Raw genomic sequence first — 23846 nt, forward strand, 5'->3', positions numbered from 1 at the left:
CGGCAGATAATTAACGTGCACTGACATTGCATAGAACACGGGCCTCTAGAATTTCGACTCCACTGAAATTCAACTGCCGCTGCCGAGATCGAAGCCGCGTCTTTCGGGTCAGCAGCCGAGCACCATAACCACTGATTTTTGTTTTAGGCATTCGAATAGACGATTGTCGATTGCCTCAAAGAGATCATCCATCCTGCCTCTAATGTTTGACATTATAGCTTTGTGGAGATAAATATACGAAGCAATGACTAGAAAGTTTTCTCTGGTTATTACATCGCCTGTATAGACCTCAGAAATAGATTATGACACCCTTCAACTTGTGCCGTAAGATCCTAAACGGGGAAACTATAGCTGGATCAAAGCACATGTTCGGAGCTATGTAGGCTTTTATTGATCGCGCGCCTCGGACCCTTTTGAATGCATGTTACTGTTGAGATGCTCGTTGGAAGAACGAAGCAGAGACGTAACTACACAGGAAAGCCGCTCACAGCCAAATGCACGCTTATTGCTTCCGTCATAACCAGGTACACCAGGTTGTTTACTCCCCCCCCCCCCCCCCCACACACACACACAAACGCCGCGGTGGCTCAGTGGTTATGGCGCTCGGCTGCTGACCCGAAAGACACGGGTTTGATCCCGGTCGCGGCGGTCGAATTTCGATGGAGGCGAAGTTCTAGAGGCCCGTGTACTGTGCGATGTCAGTGCACGTTATAGAACCCCAGGTGGTCGAAATTTCCGGAGCCCTTCTCAACGGCGTCCCTCATAGCCTGAGTCGCTTTGGGAGATTGAACTCCATAAACCGTGCATAAAAGTCGCACTAACTGACAGCACCTTGCGCCGCCGTCTGATCACCTGTCCTCCTTCCACCGGTTCCACCCTTCCACGAACACTTGACACAACAACCGGAAGGGATGTCATCAAAACCAAAACCAGACCCAGAAGTGATGTCGCTAGGCCGGTACTGGCTTGAGCTAAACCGGCATTGACTTGGCTCGGGTTAGAACGGCGCGTATGACTCCCGAAGCTGTCGCACAGGTACAGGGCCGGTTGTGTTCCAATGTGCAGGGAAACGTAGCACAGAGCTGATGTCAACCTGCGATGCTCTCGGATGCTTCGGCACTGAGAAATCAAACGAAGACGCGCAGTTTACTCTGCGAAAGCCGCATCCGGACGGAGAAAACTGCAGACGCAAATTAACGTGTTAAAAGAAAAATACAGAGCGAATAGAGACGATGAACGAAGAAGAGATGCACAACACAAGCGCTTGTGTTGTGCACCTCTTCTTCCTCCGTCATCTCTGTTCTCGCTGTATTTTTCTTTTAAAATGAAGATAACCCTACTAGCCCAATTTTCTATCCTACTAGAGCATATTTCTAGGAAATCGGGCTCTCCTTTGTGGTCCAGTAATTTTCTTTCAGCGCTTGTGTTCGGCACCTCTTCTAAGTCCGTCGTCCGCCCTTTTCGCTCCCATTGAAGTTGTGCATAACCTTCAAAAGATATGCTTTGTGCTGTTTTGGTCTTTCCTGGGTCCGTCAGGTGTCTCAATATGGACCTGGTTATCTTGAGGTTAAGTCTGCTTTGGACGAGTCGCAAAGGGTGTGCCGTTAGCATTGGACAAATTCGAGACATACTGCTGCGCGCGCTCCGTAAGCTCTGCTATTCTTTTCTTTAGTTTCCTTTTTAGCTTCTTCCTTCTCCACCTCTTTCTCAGACCTCTCCTCGCTTCTCATAGGTGCCATTAATGCGGGTCAGTGGGCGGAAAGTCGTCTTCCGATGTCTTAATCGTTCGATGCGAGTTTACACGTCCTCTAAAAGCGTTTTCGCCCATGCCTCATAATCTTAAATCCTGTGCTCCTACTTTTTGCTCCTGCACGCCCTGACTTAATCCCAATCTGTAATTCTGGCTGCCCCCCTCTTCCTGCTGGTCTTGTTGCACTTCACTGTAGTCTGCAGGATAAAGTGATCGCTTCCCAAGTTCCCCTTCAAATTTGCCCAGGCTGTATCTCTTATATTTTTACTTAGGGTATATCCGGACTAGTGTCCTTACATATACTATTGCCGACTCTAGTCGGCTCGTTGGGGTCCGTTAGGATCGCTAGCGCTTCATTCGTGACTGCATCTGCTAAGTGCTTTCCATTCGTAATCTCATACGAGTAGCCCTATAGGTAGCTTGCGGCGTTGAAGTCCCGTACAATTAGCAGTGGACCTGGATTAGCCGCAATTTTGGCTTTCCTAAGATTTTTCTCGAACCTTCCCCTTGTGTCCTTCGGCTTGCTACAGATAATTACGATCCAAGTACTTTACTCTTGTTTTCGCTACGAAAGGTAACATTTCTATGCAAGTATATTCTACCCCCTCCACTTCCAGATCAAGGATTTGTGCCGTGTATTCTTTGCGTACTAATATGCCTGCGCTTGGGGGAAGATTAAAGGTGTTGTATCCAATTAGCTTCGCGACCGCATTTCTCTCCTGCAGCGCTATAACCGCAGGTTTGAGATCACCACTATTTCCGGACATGCTGCTATAATGACGCCCGTTTTTACTAAATCCTGTGCAGATAATTACCGAATTATTAATTTGTTGTAAGACCGACGACAGCAACCTACGACGATATTAAGAAGGCGGTTCGCAAGCACCTGAATCAAAGGCTTTCAGATCTGTATGAAAGGTTTTTGTTCTACAAGAGAAACGAGGCTGCCGAAGTATCGATTGCGGTATACGTCAAGGCGCTTGGTAATCTAGCCGAAGACTGCTGTTTTGGCAACGAGAAGCAACCGTTGGACGTCATGATGCGAAATCATTTTGTATGCGTCTTCCCGAACGAAGCAGTTCAACAGCGACTTCTCGCAAAACAGGACATTGACTGAAGGTTGCGTACGACATGGCCGCGACCGCAGAAGCGAGAGCCAAGCAACAGGAAGACATGCGCAAGCAAGGCTGAGACGAGGTGGTGGACTGCCAGGGCATGACACAAGCTACCTGCCCGAAACACGACACCTCGGAAAAAGGCTCAAGCTGCTATCGGTGCAACGTAAGCCCGTTCCGCATTTATGCAGTTTCAGAAAAGCGAAATGCTTCACGCGCAATAAGGTTGGACATGCAGCGAGGCTCAAAGGACGAAATTAGAGCGGCTCGAAAGATGAGCCGTTTCAGATAACGGCACATCATTCACTATCTCAGAGTAACAAAAGTTTTTATAGTGTAATGTTATAAGGGAGTAATTACTCATTGGCATCCACCCGAGCGCAGCCATACGGCTACAAAGGAAAGCTATACAGCTTTCTCAGAAACTTCGTAGTTAAAGAAAAAAATTCGTCCTGGTCCGGGGTTCGAACCCAGGACCACCGCTACACCGGAGCAGTCGCTCTACCAATTGAGCTAACCAGGACGGTAAGCTTATGGTAGGACGAGAGCGAATTGATCAATAACTCGAAGTGGGAACTGTGTTGGTCAGATGTTTAGGGGAATCCCCCAAGGTGGAGTAGATTTGTAATAAGGGAGTAATTACTCATTGGCATCCACCCGAGCGCAGCCATACGGCTACAAAGGAAAGCTATACAGCTTTCTCAGAAACTTCGTAGTTAAAGAAAAATTCGTCCTGGTCCGGGGTTCGAACCCAGGACCACCGCTACACCGGAGCAGTCGCTCTACCAATTGAGCTAACCAGGACGGTAAGCTTATGGTAGGACGAGAGCGAATTGATCAATAACTCGAAGTGGGAACTGTGTTGGTCAGATGTTTAGGGGAATCCCCCAAGGTGGAGTAGATTTGTAATAAGGGAGTAATTACTCATTGGCATCCACCCGAGCGCAGCCATACGGCTACAAAGGAAAGCTATACAGCTTTCTCAGAAACTTCGTAGTTAAAGAAAAATTCGTCCTGGTCCGGGGTTCGAACCCAGGACCACCGCTACACCGGGGCAGTCGCTCTACCAATTGAGCTAACCAGGACGGTAAGCTTATGGTAGGACGAGAGCGAATTGATCAATAACTCGAAGTGGGAACTGTGTTGGTCAGATGTTTAGGGGGATCCCCCAAGGTGGAGTAGATTTGTAATAAGGGAGCAATTACTCATTGGCGTCCACCCGAGCGCAGCCATACGGCTACAATGGAAAGCTATACAGCTTTCTCAGAAACTTCGTAGTTAAAGAAAAATTCGTCCTGGTCCGGGGTTCGAACCCAGGACCACCGCTACACCGGAGCAGTCGCTCTACCAATTGAGCTAACCAGGACGGTAAGCTTATGGTAGGACGAGAGCGAATTGATCAATAACTCGAAGTGGGAACTGTGTTGGTCAGATGTTTAGGGGAATCCCCCAAGGTGGAGTAGATTTGTAATAAGGGAGTAATTACTCATTGGCATCCACCCGAGCGCAGCCATACGGCTACAAAGGAAAGCTATACAGCTTTCTCAGAAACTTCGTAGTTAAAGAAAAATTCGTCCTGGTCCGGGGCTCGAACCCAGGACCACCGCTACACCGGAGCAGTCGCTCTACCAATTGAGTTAACCAGGACGGTAAGCTTATGGTAGGACGAGAGCGAATTGATCAATAACTCGAAGTGGGAACTGTGTTGGTCAGATGTTTAGGGGAATCCCCCAAGGTGGAGTAGATTTGTAATAAGGGAGTAATTACTCATTGGCATTCACCCGAGCGCAGCCATACGGCTACAAAGGAAAGCTATACAGCTTTCTCAGAAACTTCGTAGTTAAAGAAAAATTCGTCCTGGTCCGGGGTTCGAACCCAGGACCACCGCTACACCGGAGCAGTCGCTCTACCAATTGAGCTAACCAGGACGGTAAGCTTATGGTAGGACGAGAGCGAATTGATCAATAACTCGAAGTGGGAACTGTGTTGGTCAGATGCTTAGGGGAATCCCCCAAGGTGGAGTAGATTTGTAATAAGGGAGTAATTACTCATTGGCATCCACCCGAGCGCAGCCATACGGCTACAAAAAAGCACGCAATAAACTGAATAATGACATGAAGAAAGCTAAATCTGAGTACTATATAAACAAATTCCTTAGTACTGCCAGCAATTCCAGACGTATGTGGGAGACATTTAGAGAATTAGTAAATAATAAACCAAGCACCAAGAAGATTAATTTTCATAAGCTTGGTACCTCTGATAAAGAGATCTCAAACTTGTTCAACAAACATTTTCTCACAGTAGTTCCTCTTCTGATGTCCCCCTTGCCATACCCTGTGAACATTATATTGCCAATAACTGCTCCTCGACTCTTTTCTTGGCCCCAGAAGACCAATATGAAGTGCAGGGAATAATTTTGTCCATGAAAGATAATTCAGCTTCGGGCCCAGACGACATAAAGCCAAAACCATTAAAAGCAGTGAGTGGTATTTTAGCAGTCCCATTAGCCCACATCTGTAACCTTATCATGACAACAGGCGAGTTTCCAAGCAAAATGAAGTTAGCAAGAGTAACAGCCATTCATAAAGGAGGATCTTTTGTTGATTTAAATAACTACAGGCCTATATCAATCCTCTCTGTCTTCTCTAAGATAGCAGAGCATATCATTAACAATAGGATAACCAGTTTTCTAAGTACTGTAATGATCGGAGGCCCAGCCAGCGGAGAACAGCGAGACAGACAGGCGCCATCAGGTATGCGGCCAAAAGCGCTGCTGTTTCTCGGCGTTGGCATGGACAAAGGCTCTAATCCTCTTCGCCGGCGATGCTGAATGCGGCTCTGGTGCCGGACTGCGCTCCTGGGGACTGGCAGCGGAAACAGGCGAGCCAGCCGGGCGCCATCAGGCCACTTCGGCCGAAGCGCTGCTGCTCGGGGAAGACAAAAGAGACACTGCGTGGGGCAGCTACTGGCGACGGCGTCGGCGTACACAAAGGCGTCTAATCCCCTTCGCCGGGAAGGCTGAGTGCGGCGCTTCTCCCGGAATGCCGTGGACCGACGGACGAGACCCAGTGGCGACTACAGCGGGGGCGACGGCGCCGCCAACTCATTAACCGCGTGCGTCCTGAGGAGCCGACAAGGCAGGGGCGACACGGCTGATTTGTCCCTGAAGAGGTCACCGGTGAGCGGTCAGCGCTCGCGTCCCCATTGATCAAGCTCATCATACAGCAGTAACGACCTTTGGGCCTGGTTAAACAGTTCGCGACTGAGAGACGCCAAGTTCCTCCTTGCCCGTGTGTGTGTGTGTGTCTGTGCGGAGTGCGGTGCCACGTGGGGAAGGCGGAGCCTAAGAAGACGCGAGCGGCCCATTGGACGCTCAACCAGAGATCAGAGTCCCTAGCTGGGTGCCTGGGGAATGTGAACTGCATAAAAGCAGCAATCTGCGGTGTGCCAGGGCATCCTCCCCCATTTTCTGACTTTGGTCTCCTTGCTACTGTACAAAATGTAAAATAAACCTTCAAGCTCGCTATTCCTCCCGAAGGCTATTCTCTCCGTAGTCTGCCTGCTTCGCCCTAATGCGGTGAAGACCCCGGGTCCGGCTCCACCGGTCACATCAACTGGTTGGCAGCTGTGGGATGGTCTGCGCGGCGTCCTGGCTCCGGTATGGGTAAGTGCACGGTCTTGTCTCTTTTTGAGTTTTGCCGGGTTGTACATCTTTGGTATTTGTAAACCTAGGTAATGGAATGTGGCTCCAGAGATTGCCTGGGAATCTTCTCTGACCACTAGTAGAGACTAGCCGTCGCCTGGGCGCAGACATAGACTGGAAAAAGCTGCGCAAACCGGACCTGGTTTTGATATGCGGGGTATTGGGCATCGATTGTGGGTCGATCCGTAGGAAACTGCTCTTAATTGAGGCAATTGAGGCAAGCGGTGCGGACGCGGAGGAGATAGTCGGATGTTGGGAGTACATTCGGGAGGAATTAGAGAAGGCACGGGAACAAAAGAAGCGAGAGGATGAAGAAAAGAGGAAGCTGGATCAAAAGATGCGAGAGTGGGATGAAGTAGCTCGACAAGAGCGGGAAAGGGAGCTGCGGGAAATCACACGTCAACTTAACCTCGTAAGAATGCAAGCAATACGATCTAGGTTAAGTGTTTTCAGGACAGGCGGTAATAGCAGGACTTTCCTTGAAAAGTTTGAAGGAATTTCTACGGAGGAGCAGCTGGACCAGGGTTATTGGTCAGTTATGCTGCTGGCTTTCCTCCCGTGTGAAGTCGCCAACGTCCTAGCGCGCCTGCCGGACGAGGACGCGGAAAATTATGCAAAAGCTAAAAGTGAGCTTTTCATGTATTTTGGAATTCCCGCAGAGGTCGATCTCAAAAGCGAAATTGACGGTGGTCAGGTGTACCACGAGGGTGTCGGAGACCGACTTAGGAGCACCGCTCAGTCGCTGGAAGACACGACTGCTGCTCATAAGTGCCGGGATAGGGCAGGCTTTGTCCTAGAAAGAAAGGCTACTTCAGCAGCAGGGACCGATGATTTAGGTCAAAAATCTAGAGAACAGTGCAGATCCGCAAGCCGCGAGGGCTCGGGGGATAATGTGGACACTAGGGCTAGAGAAAAGTGCATATCCGCAAGCCGTGAGGGCTCGGGGGATAATCAGGACACTAAGGCTAGCGAAAAGTGCATATCCGCAAGCCGAGAGGGCTCGGGGGATAATGTAGGCACTGCTAGCAGTAAGGAAAGGTGCAGCGCCGCGGTTTTGAGCCCAGAGGAGCGTCCACTTTCCGGGAAGAAGGCGGCCGTCTCTAACCCTGAGGCAGATGCTCTATTGATAAGTGAGGTTGATTGCTGCGATCGAGAGGGTAGCACACGGGACAAAAACGCTACGTTAGCCGAGCAACGGGGTTCAGGTCAAGTTGCAGGCCAGAGCGTTAGTGTCGTAGGCTCGAACAGCAAGCCTCGAGAGAGCACATTATGGCCAGGAGAGAGTAAAGTGCCGATGAGACAGTCATATACTACGACATGCAGTGACTCACCGAAAGTACGAGCCCATTGGTTAAAATCAAGTGGGAAATGTGGCTCGGTGCTGCATCAGAGAGAAGATGCGGAGAGCGAGGACACCGCGAGAAAGGGAGGCGCGCAGGGCCGATCTGCTAAGGCAGTTTTCAGAAGGCGGCCGCGCGCAGGGAGAACCAAGCGAGAGCGTGCTCTCCTGAGAACAGACACAGTACGGGCCGAAGACACTGGAAAGCTAAAGGCCAGCCAACAGTGCAATCGGCCGAGACGGTCACCGCGGCACGCCAGGTGCAATAGACACCACACAAAGGCAAGACTGACAGGAAGGGTTCAGACAAAGAGAAGGCCACCCGACCCATTGTGGCGACCCTGCGGTAGTTCTTGCGGCACGAGTGAGGCTTGTAGCAGGCCACAGAGAAGCAAGCATAGCTACTACCCGAAAGAGTGCAGCAGAACGCGTTTCAGTCTAAGGCCATTCTTGAATCGAGGGGGGAATGCTCGTAGGCATTGCTTTGTTAGACCGTCCCCCTCCCGCATTCTTTTCAAGTCCTGCTCAGGTGGTGGAGACGCGCGACCGGAGTGCGGAACAAATTAATGTCGCGTGGCGTCTGGAGCCCGAAGAGGTGAACGCGCACTTAAGCCCTTCGGCTTTTTGTCGGGTCTCGGCGGCCCAAGCTACTGTTAGTCTGCGACCGCGCCGAGCGCGGCTGAAGAATAGGACCCTTTGTGTCGCGACGGGGGTAGTTAGCAGATTCCGAGAATGAGTCTCTGCTGTTTGCTTTTTCTTTTTTTGCTGCTGCCGAAAAAGTTTTGAGAATGTGTAGTTTTGGTATGGTCATTAACTTTTGCAGCAGTGGTCTTGCATTTCTTTTAATGCTAATTGTTTGACAATGCACAGGTAGTGCTTATGTATAGCAGCGTCCGCTGTCACGCGGAAATGCTGGAAAGACGGGCCATTGTAGGACACTGGCATAAGCGCCGGGAGCAACTTTGTTTTAAGGCATTAAAGAGATTTTAAACGACGTGGGCTCCGATATTGAGGAAAGCTTTGCCAGGCTGAGCAAAGGTGACGGCACTATGCGGTCATGCAAATGAGGGGAAGTAAGCACGTTCGTAATTCTAGTGGTAATTACGAATTGAACTCCATTACAAAAAGAGGGCGAGAAAACTGAAACGCGAGGGCCTCAGCACGTGTTTTCTCCGTGTCCCTATTGGAAGTGCTTAAAGTTCCCGAGAAAAACAGTTTGGATTTGTTTTCTCCCACATTTGAATCTCTGAAGCGTCACCGTTTTGTTCTCTTTGTCGTCTAGTTGGAGCGGTTTTGTTTGATCAAAATTCGGAAGCGAGTGGCTTCCATTACAAAAGAAAACAAAATTGGCTCAACTAGGTCCGGTAGGCCAGCTTTCCAGGAATGCGCTTTCGAGCGAGGGCTGTGGTGTGTATCAAAATTTACAGCCTTGGTTTAACCTTATCCGAAAAACCTGGCAGTTCTCTGAGGTTGGCCGTGTGCTGCCCTGCTGGAGGTATGGGCTTAGCGTAGGCCTGATCACTAATGCTCCGTTTCGAGGACCACTGCAAGATGTGCAGGGCTTCCTGGCCGACCTGTCGAGCAGAAGGACTCGGACACTGTCGTACATTCGTGGTGCACCGATCAGCTGCAACCACTTCGTGACGTCTTCTTGGCGGCGGACGTAACTGTAATGATCGGAGGCCCAGCCAGCGGAGAACGGCGAGACAGACAGGCGCCATCAGGTATGCGGCCAAAAGCGCTGCTGTTTCTCGGCGTTGGCATGGACAAAGGCTCTAATCCCCTTCGCCGGCGATGCCGAATGCGGCTCTGGTGCCGGACTGCGCTCCTGGGGACTGGCAGCGGAAACAGGCGAGCCAGCCGGGCGCCATCAGGCCACTTCGGCCGAAGCGCTGCTGCTCGGGGAAGACAAAAGAGACACTGCGTGGGGCAGCTACTGGCGACGGCGTCGGCGTACACAAAGGCGTCTAATCCCCTTCGCCGGGAAGGCTGAGTGCGGCGCTTCTCCCGGAATGCCGTGGACCGACGGACGAGACCCAGTGGCGACTACAGCGGGGGCGACGGCGCCGCCAACTCATTAACCGCGTGCGTCCTGAGGAGCCGACAAGGCAGGGGCGACACGGCTGATTTGTCCCTGAAGAGGTCACTGGTGAGCGGTCAGCGCTCGCGTCCCCATTGATCAAGCTCATCATACAGCAGTAACGACCTTTGGGCCTGGTTAAACAGTTCGCGACTGAGAGACGCCAAGTTCCTCCTTGCCCGTGTGTGTGTGTGTGTGTGTCTGTGCGGAGTGCGGCGCCACGTGGGGAAGGCGGAGCCTAAGAAGACGCGAGCGGCCCATTGGACGCTCAACCAGAGATCAGAGTCCCTAGCTGGGTGCCTGGGGAATGTGAACTGCATAAAAGCAGCAATCTGCGGTGTGCCAGGGCATCCTCCCCCATTTTCTGACTTTGGTCTCCTTGCTACTGTACAAAATGTAAAATAAACCTTCAAGTTTACTTATTCCTCCCGAAGACTTCTCTCCGTAGTCTGCCTGCTTCGCCCTAATGCGGTGAAGACCCTGGTCCCGATCCCCGAGCACATCAGTACACACAACATAACGAAGGAGCAGTATGGGTTCTGCAAAAATAGGTCGGTGGAAACAGCCCTTCTTGCAATTAAAGAAGAAATTCTTGATAACATATACTCTAAGAACAAAAGGAGTGCGGGGAACTCCTTTCGATGGAGTATACGCTTGTCCCATATTTCACTCCTTTTTCCAGAGTCGCCGTACTCCTGCTAGGTTCACTCCCTCTGCAGGAGTAGAAACACACCTTTATTACGAATGGCTGGGAAAAAAAAGCTGCGCCGGAGGGAGGATTCGATCCGGGAAACTCTGCATTGCGAGCAGAGTGCACTACCTCTCGCCTATACTTGGGACAAGGTAACGCTTTTCAGTAGTTATATATGCTAACATTTTGAGTTCAGCGGCAGTTTCGTGCGTATATGTCGCGAGTTCTGTTCTCTAAATTTGTAGATCGCTGGCTGGTTAGAGCTGGCACAGCTCAGTAAATGATGAAACAGGTACGTTGACTCGCCCTTAGCGAACGAGTTAACTGGTGTCCTGATGCACTATTATTCGTATTAAAATGATGTGTAGCTTCCCTAGAGCACTCGTCGATCATTCATACCGTAGTAGGAATGCCATATAAAGTGTTTAGACTAATGTTTCGCCGTCGACCGCGAAGGTTTACGGGATCTGACAGAAGTGTTTTCCTTTAACAGAAGCATCGCTCGTTTCTGCGAACCGCTTTTTCTTGGAGGTTGTTGTGCTGAAATAGATGTTGCAAAATGTGAATGGCGGTTCCGAAGGGCATAAAATATATTCACACAGCAATAAACTAATGTTTAGGATAAATTTCGACAGTTACCATGACAGTTTCTTCTTAAACGCATTCTACGGAAGTGCATGACTTCGCTGAATGGTATAGACTATTCAGAACCCCGCGGCGGTCGCATTTCGATGAATGCGAAACTCCAAAGCCTCATGCACTGCGCGATGTTAGTGCACTTCGCTTTGGGATGTCGCGATGTCAGTGCAGTTGCTTTGGGACGTAAAATCCATTGAAATCAAATCAAATATGCTGTATGAATGCAACGCAATAATCTCTAAAGTGTACACTGCACGTATCGGTTATGTACAAGGTCTGGCTCTGTGGGCGGAGCACAGCGCACTTTCTTGTTTGTTTGTTTTTGCTTATCACTAGTGTGCATGAGATGCGAGTCACAGGTCACTATATATATGGCTCCGCTGCAGTACAAAAGCTAAGAAAATAAACAACCTCCAACTCCCTCAGGCCCTAGAGGGAGTGCGCTCGCAGTTTTACTCTTTACCGAAGGAGGCGTTTCACTCCTTAGGGAATTTAGGCGGAGTAAACTGCTGCTAAAGAGAGTGCAGTAGCCGGTATACTCTATCATAGAGAGTATCAGTTCTTAGAGTGTAGAAAAGGAACTGTTCACACTAGGTATCTTTTTAGACTTCCGAAAGGCGTTTGATTGCATACAGCATAGACTTCTTTTGCGTAAACTCCCCTATTACGGGATCCGAGGTGTAGCACTTGCTCTAATAAAGAGCTATTTAACTTCCAGATCACAATTCACAATAATAAATAAAGTCGAATTGGAGATGGAAACTATTCAATATGGAGTACCCCAGGGGTCTATTATGGGACCTGTATTATTTCTGCTATACATTAATGATATTGTTAATATTCAAGGGCACAAAAAAATGGTTTTGTACGCAGACGATACAAACGTTTTTTCTCAGGAAATAACATACATGAAATATGCGCGGAAGTGAATAGTTGGCTTAGAAATTTAACTACATGGTTAAACTCAAATAGGATGCAACTGAATACGACAAAAACAAAATATTTATTGTTTAGGTCGAAAGGAACAACACATTTTCCACCCTTACCAATAGAATTTCAGGGAGTCCATTTATTGCTCTCTGGTGTGGTCAACGACAACCGAGACAAATATGAAATACCTATTATCATTACAAAAACGAGCTATGCGAGCCATTGGAAACGTGCCCTACACGGAAAGCACTGCTCCATATTTTACCAGATATAGCATTCTTCAGGTAAAACAACTGATTAAACAAAAACTATCTCTGGAAGCGCTACGCCAATACCGTGCAGATACACCGAAATTTCAAGAAAACTATCAAGCTAAACAGTCCCCGTATGAACTAAGACAGAGCGAAATAGTTAGGGCCAGATCACGTACACACTATGGCTTACAGAGGTTATCGACGCAAATACCACAACTCTTCAACAAACACCCTGACATATTGAACTTAATAAGTTCTGTTGTGTCTCCTGTTCAATTTAAAAAGCAAGTTAAAGCAATATTTTTATCTGAGCAGGAGGTGCATGGGTTAAACTCCTGAGCCAACACTTGGTGCTATTAATCTGTATTATGTTTTATTATCATCGTGCACTATAGGTCATATTCCATTACTTAGGCACACTGGATTGCATTTAACATTATCAATTTTTGTTTGGTGAAACATTTTTGTTTACTGATAAACTTGATGCAGTACTTAAGAAAATGTTTTTGTATTATTACAGTTCAAATAAGTTATTTTCCTTTTCTAAGATGGTGTGTATCTGTATCTTTCTGTATTCTGTATTGATGTGTTTTACTTTGGTCTGCTTATGATGTGTAATCATATGTACTATCAGCGTCAAATGAAACGCGAACAAAAAACCTGAAACGCGAGCATAAAAAATCAAACATATCAGAGGCTGGAGATGAAATACAGCCGTGGGCTATTAACATTTTAGAAGAGCAGTCTTTCCGGCTTCGATGCGAAAATCAGCTGCTCATTTATTTTGCCTCCCTAGTATAACATCTTCGAGTTGTGCTGTTCGCGTTTCAATTGGCTTGTTCGTGTTTCAATTGGCGCTGATAGTACACTTGTGCTGCTTGTGCTGTCAGGGGGGCATAGCCTAGTCAGGCCCCATCAGGGCCTTTTGCTATTGCCTCCTGAGCCAATTTGTACCAAATTGTCTCAAATAAAAAAGAAAGAAAGAATGCTGTTTTCACTGCGCCTTATCATCCGCCAGTAATGGTAGGGCGGAGAGGATTGGTACAGCAGTTAAAAAGGACTTGAAGAAGTAACAGGAAGGTTCGATGTAATGCAAGATGTCGCCGTTCCTGTTTAAACAGCACACGAAGCCACTTTCTGCCACGGGGAAATCGCCGGCAGAATTAATGATCGAACGAAGGTTGAGTACAGCTTTGGACAGGCTTTATCCGGATTGGCAACATGCGCCTGCGCTGCCGCGACCGGAGACTAAGCGGTTCCGTGTCGGTGACGCGGTCTACGTTAAAAGCTTTTGTCCAGGTCCAAGGTCGAAGGCAGCCAAAGTTGTGGCAGTCAGACGCCCGGAGTCGTACATGGTCCACCTGAGCAATGGCGAGCGTCATCACAGACATCGGCAGAAGATGAGGAGCGCCTGGACGAGGCTAGAAGTCGACCCAGTCACAAGACTACCACGTCAGGCTTCATCCCACCGCCAGTCTGCCACAGCAGCTGCCGGGCAGCACGGAAGCAACCTCAGGGGCAAGTCCAGCCAAAGCTACCCAAGACCCGGTTGAGCCGCGAAGATCAACACGCGATCGACGACCTGTCGAACGTTATGGTATTGATGACTAGCATTGTATAACGAACTTCATTGGAAAGGAGTACTGTGTACTGATATCGCATGGGCTTCATCATCATCATCAGCCTGACTACTCCCACTGCAGGGCAAAAGCCTCTCCCATGCCTCTCCAATTAACCCTGTCTTTTGCCATTTGCGGCCGCCGTGCCCCCGCAAACTTCTTAATCTCATCCGCCCACCTAACTTTCTGCCGTCCCCTGCTACTTTTACCTTCTCTTGGTATCCACTCCGTCACCATTAAGAACCACCGGTTACCTTGCCTTCGCTTTACATGCCCTGCCCAAGCCTATTTCTTCCTCTTGATTTCGACAATGATGTCATTAACCCGCATTTGTTCCCTCAACCACTCCGCCCGCTTCCGATCTCTTAACGTTACACCTGTCAGTTTTCTTTCTATAGCTCGCTGCGTTGTCCCTAACTTAAGCTGAACCCTCTTTGTTGGCCTACAAGTTTCTCCCCCATAGGTGAGTACTGGTGAGATACAGCTGTTGTATACTTTTCTCTCGAGGTATATTGGCAAACCGCCGTTCATGATCTGAAAGAACCTGCCATATGCGCTCCACTCCATTCTTAGTCTTCTAGCTATTACCGTCTCATGAATCGGATTAGCGGTCACTACCTGCCCTAAGTAGACATTCTTTTACTACTTCCAGCACCTCGCTACCAATTGCGAACTGCTGTTCCCTTGCCTGACTCCTAACATTACTTTGGCTTTCAGCATGTTAATTTTTAACCCCACCGTTCTGCTATGCCTGTCTAACTGATTGATCATGCTTTGCAGTTCATGTCCTGAGTGACATAGCAAGGCAATGTCATCAGCGAATCGCAAATTACTTAGGTATTCTCCACTGACTCTTATCCCCAACTGTTCCCATTTCAGGCACCGGAATACCTCCTGTAAACAGGCGGCGAATAGCATTGGGGAGACATGTCTCCGTGCCTGACACCTTTTCTGATTGTAATTTTATTGCTCACTTTATGGATGACTACGTTAGCTGTGCAATCGTTATAAATGTCTTCTAATATTTTCACATAACACTCTTATACGCCCTGATTCCACAATGCCTGCAAAACAACTGATGTTTCCACTGAGTCAAATGCTTTCTCGCAATCAATGGAGGCTATATATAGGGGTTGGCTATATTCTGCGCATTTCTTTGTCACGTGATTGTTAGTGTGAATATGGTCTATTGTCAAGTATCCTTCCGAAAGGCTGCCTGATCATTTGGTTTATTGAAGTCTAGGGTTGTCCTGGCTCTATTAGCGATTTCCTTAGGAAACACGTCGTAGGCAACGGACAGTAATCTTGTCGGTCTGTAATTCTTCAAGTCCTTGACGTCTCCTTTCCTATGAATTAAGATAATGTTAGCGTTCTTCCAAGCTGCTGGTGCGCTCGAGGTCACAAGGCATTGCGTATACAGGGTGGCTAGTCTTTCTAGCACAATCTCTCCTGTGTCCTTCAACAAAACTGCTGTTACCCGATCTTCACCAGCTACTTTCCCCCTTCGCTTTGCTCATAAGGCTTTCTTTACTTGCTGCTTCGTTACTGGTGGAATGTTCAATTGCTATGCTCGACTGCCTCTCTCAGTAACGTTCTGATTAAATTCGCTACTGTATAGATGTGTGTAAAACTCTTCGGCTACTTTAACTGTCTTGTCCATATTGCTAACGACATTGTCCTCTTTGTCTCTTAGCGCGTACATTTTGTTTTGCCTATACCAAGTTTTCTCTTCACTGCTTTTAGGTTACCTCCATTTTAGAGCATTCTCGACTTTCTCCACGTTAAACTTGCTTCTGTCGGCTACCTTGCGCTTAGTTATTAACTTCGATAGCTCTGCCAGTTCTATTCTGTCTGTCGCATGTGCTTAACGATACTCCATTACCATGAATATTGCTTATCAGCCAAGCGGGCAGCCGTCGGTGGATCACATGTTCATCACGCCACAAAAGGGCACTGCATCATTAATTAACTTCTGTTCCACCCTTGTGTCCGACTGATACACAACACCCTCTATGCCGACGACATCATGGTGACATCATGAGTGTAGCAATATCCCTAAAGAAAAAAAAATTATAACAGCTGTATTTTAGCGGTACTCACCTAAGGCGCAGAAACGTGGCATTGAGAACCACGCAGGGAATTATGGAAGGAAAAATTAGAGGTGTAACGTTAAGCGACAGGTAGAGCGCAGAGTGGGACAGCATCCAAATCGAAATCAAGAGGAAGAAATGGGCGGGGGCAGGGCATGCAATGCGAAAGCAAGATAATCGACAGTCTTTAAAAGTAATGGAATGGATTCCAAGAGAAGGAAAGTGTAGCAAAGGGCGGCAGAAAGTTAGGTGGGCGGATGAGATTAAGAAATTTGCGGAGATAAGGTGGTCGCAGCTGACACAGGACAGGGTAAACTGCAGAGCTATAGCAGAGGCCTTTGTCCTGCAGTGATCGTAGTCAGACGATGAGGATTCCTATACATGCTCCCGTACTTCAGACTTTAAGGAGATAAGATCGCCACCTTGGACGCGATGCATCGCACTGCGTTCAAGACGGCCCTCTACCTACCCCTCAGTACTTCCACAGAGGTACTTCTAAAGCTGGGTCTCCACAATACTGTTACAGACAGGCCCAGTATCTCGGGTTACCAGACTACCACAGGACGCCAGATCCTCAACATTCTCGGCATTCACATCCCGGCTAACGACCACACACTCCTCTCCATCCCGGGCACTATCCACTTCATACTCATGGTCAAACCCCTTCCCAAATACACTCACTCTCAACGCAACGAGCCAACGCTCAACGCCACGAGCAATCTCTTGGTACGCCCCCACCCCCCTCTCTCGGCCACCAGATCAGAAGTGGCCGAGGAAGCAGCCATTGATTTGGCGATTACCCACTCGAAAGCCCTTTATAATGGGTGCCTGCGCACACTGGGAACCCCGGCAACAAGGCCGTCAACAGCTTAGCCCTAGGTCTGATACACCGAGCAGAGGTAGCCCCCGGTCGGAGTTCTCCCGCATGCAGACATTCAGTGAGCTGACTGATACCTACCGAGCCGAGAGACAGCCTCACTCCCCATCTCCCTTGACAATTACCACCAAACCCTAAGCGGCCGACTACAGAAGCGAATTCTCCCATGCGCTTACGTAAGGTCCCCCCACCACTAAACCCTCAACAACTCCTCGTGCGCCCTCTGCAAACACCCCACCGCCACCCTCGCCCATATCCTATTCCAATGCCCAGCGGATCCTCACCGGTGGAGCCTGGAGCACTCACCACCTATGAGGACTACGGGACCCTGCTCTTGTGAGCACCCAGCCCGGCAGAAGACTGCCACGGACTGGGCTGCTGGCGTTATGGGCCGAAGGAACATGAACGTTTAAGTGTAGTGGGGCTTGTGGGGATACACATGAATCCCCTGCCCCATTGTAACGGCCGCGCGTAATTATCACGCGATGCTATGCGCGCGCCGTTCGGGAGGTTTTGCGAAGGAGGGCACTCTCGCCACCCCCGCTTCCTTTCGCTCCCCGCCGCGGAGACTTTCCCTCTTTCCCATCTTACAACGGAGAGACCTCCTCTCCACAGCCCGGGAGGAGACGCGATTCTCCCGAGGCTCGCTCGTCTTCTGGCGGGAGCCGTGCACACGCACGGATCGGAGATCTGCCACGGAGACCGCTGCCCTTATCGCCCGGCCACCGTGTGTGACTTGACCGCCGCGGGCCGTGAGCGAGGAACCACGCGAGGTGAGCGGAACCTTCTTCCCCCACATTTTTGCGTGCGTTCTGCCCTTTGTGTTTTTCACCCCCGTACGCGAGCGGAACACCCTCGCTCGTTACAGCGGTTGTATTGTTGCTGCTGCATTGTATTGCTCGGGAGCAATAAACGCTCATCCGAGTAGCATACTCGTGTTTGTCCCCTCTGGCCCGAACCCGCCGTGGTTGCGACTCACCGCACCGCGGGTTGGGGGTCACAGCTCTGACTGCTAGGGCTGGCACGCTGGTGCTAGAGAGCGACAACTGCTTCTAGCCCTTTGAGCGTTACTACAAGAATAGACCCCCATATTCTTGGCGCCCAACGTGGGGCCAGAGGTGTGACAAACCGAGTGTCTGTGTGAGCGACTGCCGACACACAGACTAGCCATGGCGGCGAGCGGGATTGACATCCAGTCCCTGCTGTGGTTGTCCAATACGGCTTCTCAGCAGCAACATCTTGGCACGGCAGTAACAACTACTGCAGGTGTGTTCCCAGAGGCTGACGCTAGCCCCTGTGATCTTATATCGTTTGAGCCGAGCGGTGCTTCACACGACACACCGGCTCAGACGAGCGGCGACGCTAGGCACTTCTCGCCAAGCGCTATGCCGCCAGGTAGGGAGAGCATGGCGCGACACGTGCAATCTTGCTGATCCCACCTGGGCCCTCAGCCAGAACTACCTGGCCAGGCCCAAGAGGCTGTGTTGCGCAACGCCTTGCGCCTCATAGAGAGCCTCACGGGTATCGTGCAGAACAACCTGCAAACACCCGCTCCAGCGGCGAGTCCGAGGCTAAGGGTGGACCTTCCCAGCTACGGTGGCTACCATGATCTTGTCAGTGCCAACGAGTACCTTGAGCGCATGCTGACCTACCAGCAGGCGACAGGGCTTTCCGATGGCGAGATTCTGGCGCGTGTCGTGCCAATCTCACTGACTGATCAGGCTGCCCGCTGGTTCCGCCTTACTGGCCATCGGTCTCGCACGATGGAGGAGTTCCGAGCGAGGTTTCGCGAGGAGTTCTTGCCCGCAGATTACGACCGTCGTCTGCGGCGCGAGTTGGAGCTGCGTACTCAGCATCCGGACGAGTCCTTGCTTGAGTACGTGAGGGCGATGGACGAACTCTATCGTTTCGCAGACCCCTCAGCTTCAAACGGCGAGAAGGTAGAGCGTGTTACGCGACAAGCGCACCCTACCTTCGCAGCCTACCTACGAGGCGTACCGTTCAGGGACTTGGACGAACTCGCCTCGGCAGCCAAGCGCATACAGGCGGACATACTCGCCTCCCGCGCGTATCGGCCACCCCCGCCAGCGTCGCAGGCACTTGAGCCGCGATGCGCCTGGAACGGAGACACTTTTCGAAACCGTTCCCGGGGAGCCGAAATGGTTGCATTCAGTGACGGGCAACTGAGAAACGGTTGGGAACTGTCAGACCGAGCTCTCGACCCGTACACGTATGCTATGCGGTCAGCACACGCTGCGCGTGGCCAAGGTATGCAGAATCGGGACCGACATACCGACCCGAGGACGCTAGACCAAAGGGCATCTGCGACAGTTCGCCCAGCAGGGAGGAACGGTCAACCGGCGCGAGGCGACAACTGCCCCGCCCGGCAATGGCCGAATACCCTCTGCTACCGGTGCAACCAACGAGGGCACTACGCCCGGGAGTGCAGACGCCCCGTGAACCGAGAGCACGCGCTTTCGGGAAACGAACGCGGCCGCCGGTGAGCAACGCTTCGCAACCGGCGGCGTCAACAGCGGTGCTCAGTGAGTCACACGAACTCCTAGCCCCGTTGGCTTGTCGTTTGAAACCACCCAGCGACACGCCAGTACCGCTTATTGAGCTTACAGTGGCACAACGTAAGTTCATGGCATTGCTAGACACAGGAGCGAGCGCATCCCTGTTTGGCGACGAGGTATGTGAGCATCTCCGTCGGAACGGACTCCGACTGCGAGCGAGCAACCTCACGTTCCGATTAGCCAGCGGCACTGCGCACGCGAGCGGTGCCGCGCGGCTTGTGGTGCGGTGGGAGAAAAGAGTGAGGCGCCAGCGCTTCGCTCACCTCCCCGGCCTATCGGTTCCAATTATTCTTGGTAGAGACTTCCTCGCCAAGACGGGCATTGTTATTGACGTCTGCAACGGAGGATATAGGGAGCGAGCATGTGGCACCCTGAAACCTTTCGTTCAACCCCAAAAAGCGTCGAAAGCACATTCGCTTTCCGATGCTTCGCGCGCAGACGTACGCAACGATCGCCCGAAAAAGAGCCTCGAAACGCCTTCGGCCCGGTTGAACTACCAGCCTGTCGACCGCGTCGAGAGGAAAAGCGCGGAAGGGAACCCCTCCCCTCCCGCGCGACCCCCTGTCCCCCCTGCGGTTGCACTCTGTGCCGCGGCGGCATGCAGGCCTCCCCACCCGCTGCTGGACAACTCAGACAGCTTGTCGGGGGAGGAAAAAGCGCGTTTGTCTCTGCTCCTAAACGAGTACGACGCCGTATTCACGGAGCGGCCTGGCTGCACTACGCTGGTTAGGCACAAAATTGAGACAGGCGACGCTGTTCCATGGAAGTGCAATCCTCGGCCAGTCAGCTTGGCTAAGAGGAAAGCGCTCGATAACGCACTGGACGAGCTTCTCGATACAGGCGTTGTGGAACGATCAAACAGCCCCTGGGGGTTTCCAGTGGTGCTGGTGCCCAAAAAGGATGGAACAACCCGCCTTTGTGTGGACTATCGACGCCTGAACGAGGTGACACGGAAGGACGCATACCCACTTCCGAGCATTCCCTCGATAGTGTCCAATGTTGGTGGAGCGAAGTATTTCACTACGCCCGATGCTAGCAGAGGATACTTTCAGGTGGAGATGAACCCCAGTGATCGAGAGAAAACTGCCTTCACTTGTCACAGGGGACTTTTCCAGTTTACCCGAATGCCGTTCGGCCTGGTCGGCGCGCCCGCGACGTACCAGCGTCTGATGGACCGTGTCCTAGGCGATGCAAGGTGGCACCACGCTCTTGCTTACCTGGATGACATTGTCGTGTATTCGGAAACCTTTGATGAGCACTTACGCCATCTCAGGGATGTACTGGAAAGGCTGAGGTCTGCGGGAATCACTCTGAACCCGAACAAGACCCAGATAGCGGCGACCCGAATAACACTGTTGGGGTTTACGCTAGACAAAGGACGCCTTCTGCCGTGCGAAGACAAGCTGCGGGCTATTTTGCAGTTCCCGTCGCCGGCAGATATAGGTGGACTAAGACGCTTTCTGGGGCTGGCGAACTTTTATCGACAGTTTATCCCAGATTGCGCAGCTCTGCAAGCCCCCTTAACAGCGCTGTTAAGGAAAGGTGTGAAGTGGCATTGGGGACCCGAGCAAGAGGCGGCACTTCGCCATCTCACTTGCGCGCTCGCGGAAACCACAGAGCTAAGGCTGCCTGACCTGAACAGGGAATTTGTGATCCACACGGACGCTTGTGACCTGGGCTTAGGAGCAGTCCTGCTTCAAGAGCACGGAGGTAGCCTGAGACCGGTGGCGTTCGCCAGCCGCTCATTAACTCCCGCAGAGAGAAACTATTCCGTGACAGAAAAAGAATGTCTCGCGATTATCTTCGCTCTGCGGAAGTTCGACTACTATGTCGATGGAGTCGCTTTCGTGATTGAGACTGATCACATGGCACTCACTTGGCAGAGACGCCTAGGCGAGCCGTCCGGACGCCTAGCGCGATGGGCGCTACTCCTCCAGCGTTACGACTTTACCGTGCGCTACAGGAGGGGCAAGAACAACGTGGTGGCGGACGCACTTTCGCGCGCGCCCGTTGACGGCTTGGGAAGTAACAACACTGCCCATTCCGCCGCGCCCGACAGCCAGAGCAGCGCGACTGCCGCGCAGCTCACACAACGCCCCGAGGGAAGGGACACCCCGCCTTCCCAGGGCCAAAGCGTAAACCACTTTGAAGGCCTCAGTTCAGTGGTGAGCGTTTTCAGCAGAAGGGAGCTGTTGGAGGCACAGCGGGAGGATCCATTTTGTCGAAAAGTGTTCGACGGGCTCAGGGAGCCGGGCGGCGCGGCCGCGGCGCACATGGAGGCAACTGGTATTGTTGTCCGTGCGGGGCGCTCGAACACAGCTGGTAATGCTGTGAGCGCGATGGATTCCTATCTGCTCGACTCCGATGGCATCCTGCTGAGATATATCCCCTCCGAGAAGGATACACACGAGTCCTTCAAGGGTGTGATTCCATGCACGCTGAGAGGAGCACTTTTACGCTACTTTCATGACACGTGCATCGCTGGGCATGCGACTGGCCCTAAGACTTACCTCAAGTTGTGCCGCCTCGCTACCTGGCCTGGCATGAAGCGGGATGCGATACGCTACGCCCGCTCGTGCGACGTGTGCCAAAGGGTCAAGCCACGTGGTGGACGCCCACCTGGGCTCATGCAGCCGATCAATAGCCAGGGTCCTTGGCAAATTGCGGCTTGTGACGTCATGGGACCTTACCCCAGGACTCCGAGTGGAAACCAATATCTGCTCGTTGTCACAGACCATTTCAGCAAATGGGTGGAACTGTTCCCACTTCGAAAGCTGACGGCACGCGTAATCATGGGGAAGCTGATCGAGGTGTTCACACGATTCGGCTACCCCGGGCAGTTGATAACGGACAATGCATCGTACTTCACTGCCAAACTTTTCGTGGACTCCTGTGCGGCCCTTGGCATTAAGCACAGGAGAACAACCACGTACCACGCCCAGGCGAATCCCACGGAACGCGTGAACCGCAACATCAAGCACATGCTAGTTGCATTTGCGGAGACGCACATCGACTGGGACACCTGTCTCCCCGAGATTGGGTTTGCTCTCAGGTCGACCGTGAACCGCTCGACTGGGTACACACCTGCCGCTCTCAACCTTGGCAGGGAGCTGCCGAACCCGTTAGAACTTACTCTACAGGTTCGCAGCAACACCCCGATTGCTTGGTCGGCACGCGCTGACTATGCGACCGGGCTGCGCGCGAGGATGACGGAGGCTTTGGACAAAGCACGCCGGAATCTGAGCACTGCTCGGGCCCAGCAGAAAGCGCAGTATGACCGCTCTCACCGGGAAGTTCACTACAAACCGGGTGACCTGGTGTTGAGGCGCAGTCACGTTCTGAGCGATGCCAGTAAGCGGTTTTCTGCTTCTCTGGCGCCGAAATGGACGGGACCATATGTAGTTCGGGAGAAACTTTCCTCTCTCGTCTACAGGCTGGCGGACTTGACGCTAAGACCGACCGGCGGGCCAGTGCATGTCTGTGATCTGAAACCCTACTTTGACAGAGGGAACGAGTGGCCTGTGGAGAACACCCTCCCCCGCCAGCAGGCAGCCGCACCGAGAGGCAAGGCTCGACAACAGAGCCCGGCGCCTCGTTACAACTTGCGTCCAAGGCAGAAACAACTCTGACCAACGCGCAGGGAGTAATTTCTCCTGCTTAATATGGACGGAACACCCCTTCCATATTTCGCACCGTGGCTTCCGGAGCAAGCACACGCTTTCTCTTCGGAAAAGACCGAGCGGGGTTAGACTAGCTCAAAAAAAAGAAGTGTGTAAATTGGTAATGTAACTAAAAAGAAAAGATAGCCTTGCAGCCGCAGGCCAGCCTTCACAGCGTGCCCGGAGGAGAGCCAGCGGACGCCGCAACGACCGTTGCTGCTTCGAACACCGAGGGCCAGGCCGTTTGGAAGGCGGCCGCATTCCGGAGCCAAGAGCCCGCTGTCGCAACCAAGTTGCGCAGAAGAAGAACAGCTTCCGGTCGGCCGCGGGACGAGCGAGCGGGAATTCGGGGAAACCGGCGCCTGTGTCTACCACGGCGAAAACTGCAGCAGAGAAGCCGCCTTGGAGTCCCCCTGTCCCCGCGGCAGCGGCTTCGCCCACGAGAGAAGCTTGGTGTCCCGCTGGGCCCGCCTCGCAAGTCCCCCGCGGCAGAGGGAAAATGGGTCGGCGCGCGTTTGCCACCC

At 51.6% G+C, this 23846-nt stretch overlaps 1 protein-coding gene and 1 pseudogene across 1 annotated transcript in view; one reads left to right on the forward strand and one right to left on the reverse strand.

The window, feature by feature from the left end:
* LOC149362311 (uncharacterized) overlaps window positions 1-23846 on the reverse strand; it is a 245156-nt gene that overhangs the window by 171712 nt on the left and 49598 nt on the right. The gene's annotated exons all lie outside the window — the stretch shown is intronic.
* On the forward strand, window positions 17971-19591 carry LOC149362313 (uncharacterized; annotated as a pseudogene).

The sequence above is a fragment of the Amblyomma mixtum genome, chromosome 2, assembly GCF_055824585.1.
Source record: "Amblyomma mixtum isolate Tamu chromosome 2, ASM5582458v1, whole genome shotgun sequence".
In the NCBI taxonomy this organism is placed as follows: domain Eukaryota; kingdom Metazoa; phylum Arthropoda; class Arachnida; order Ixodida; family Ixodidae; genus Amblyomma; species Amblyomma mixtum.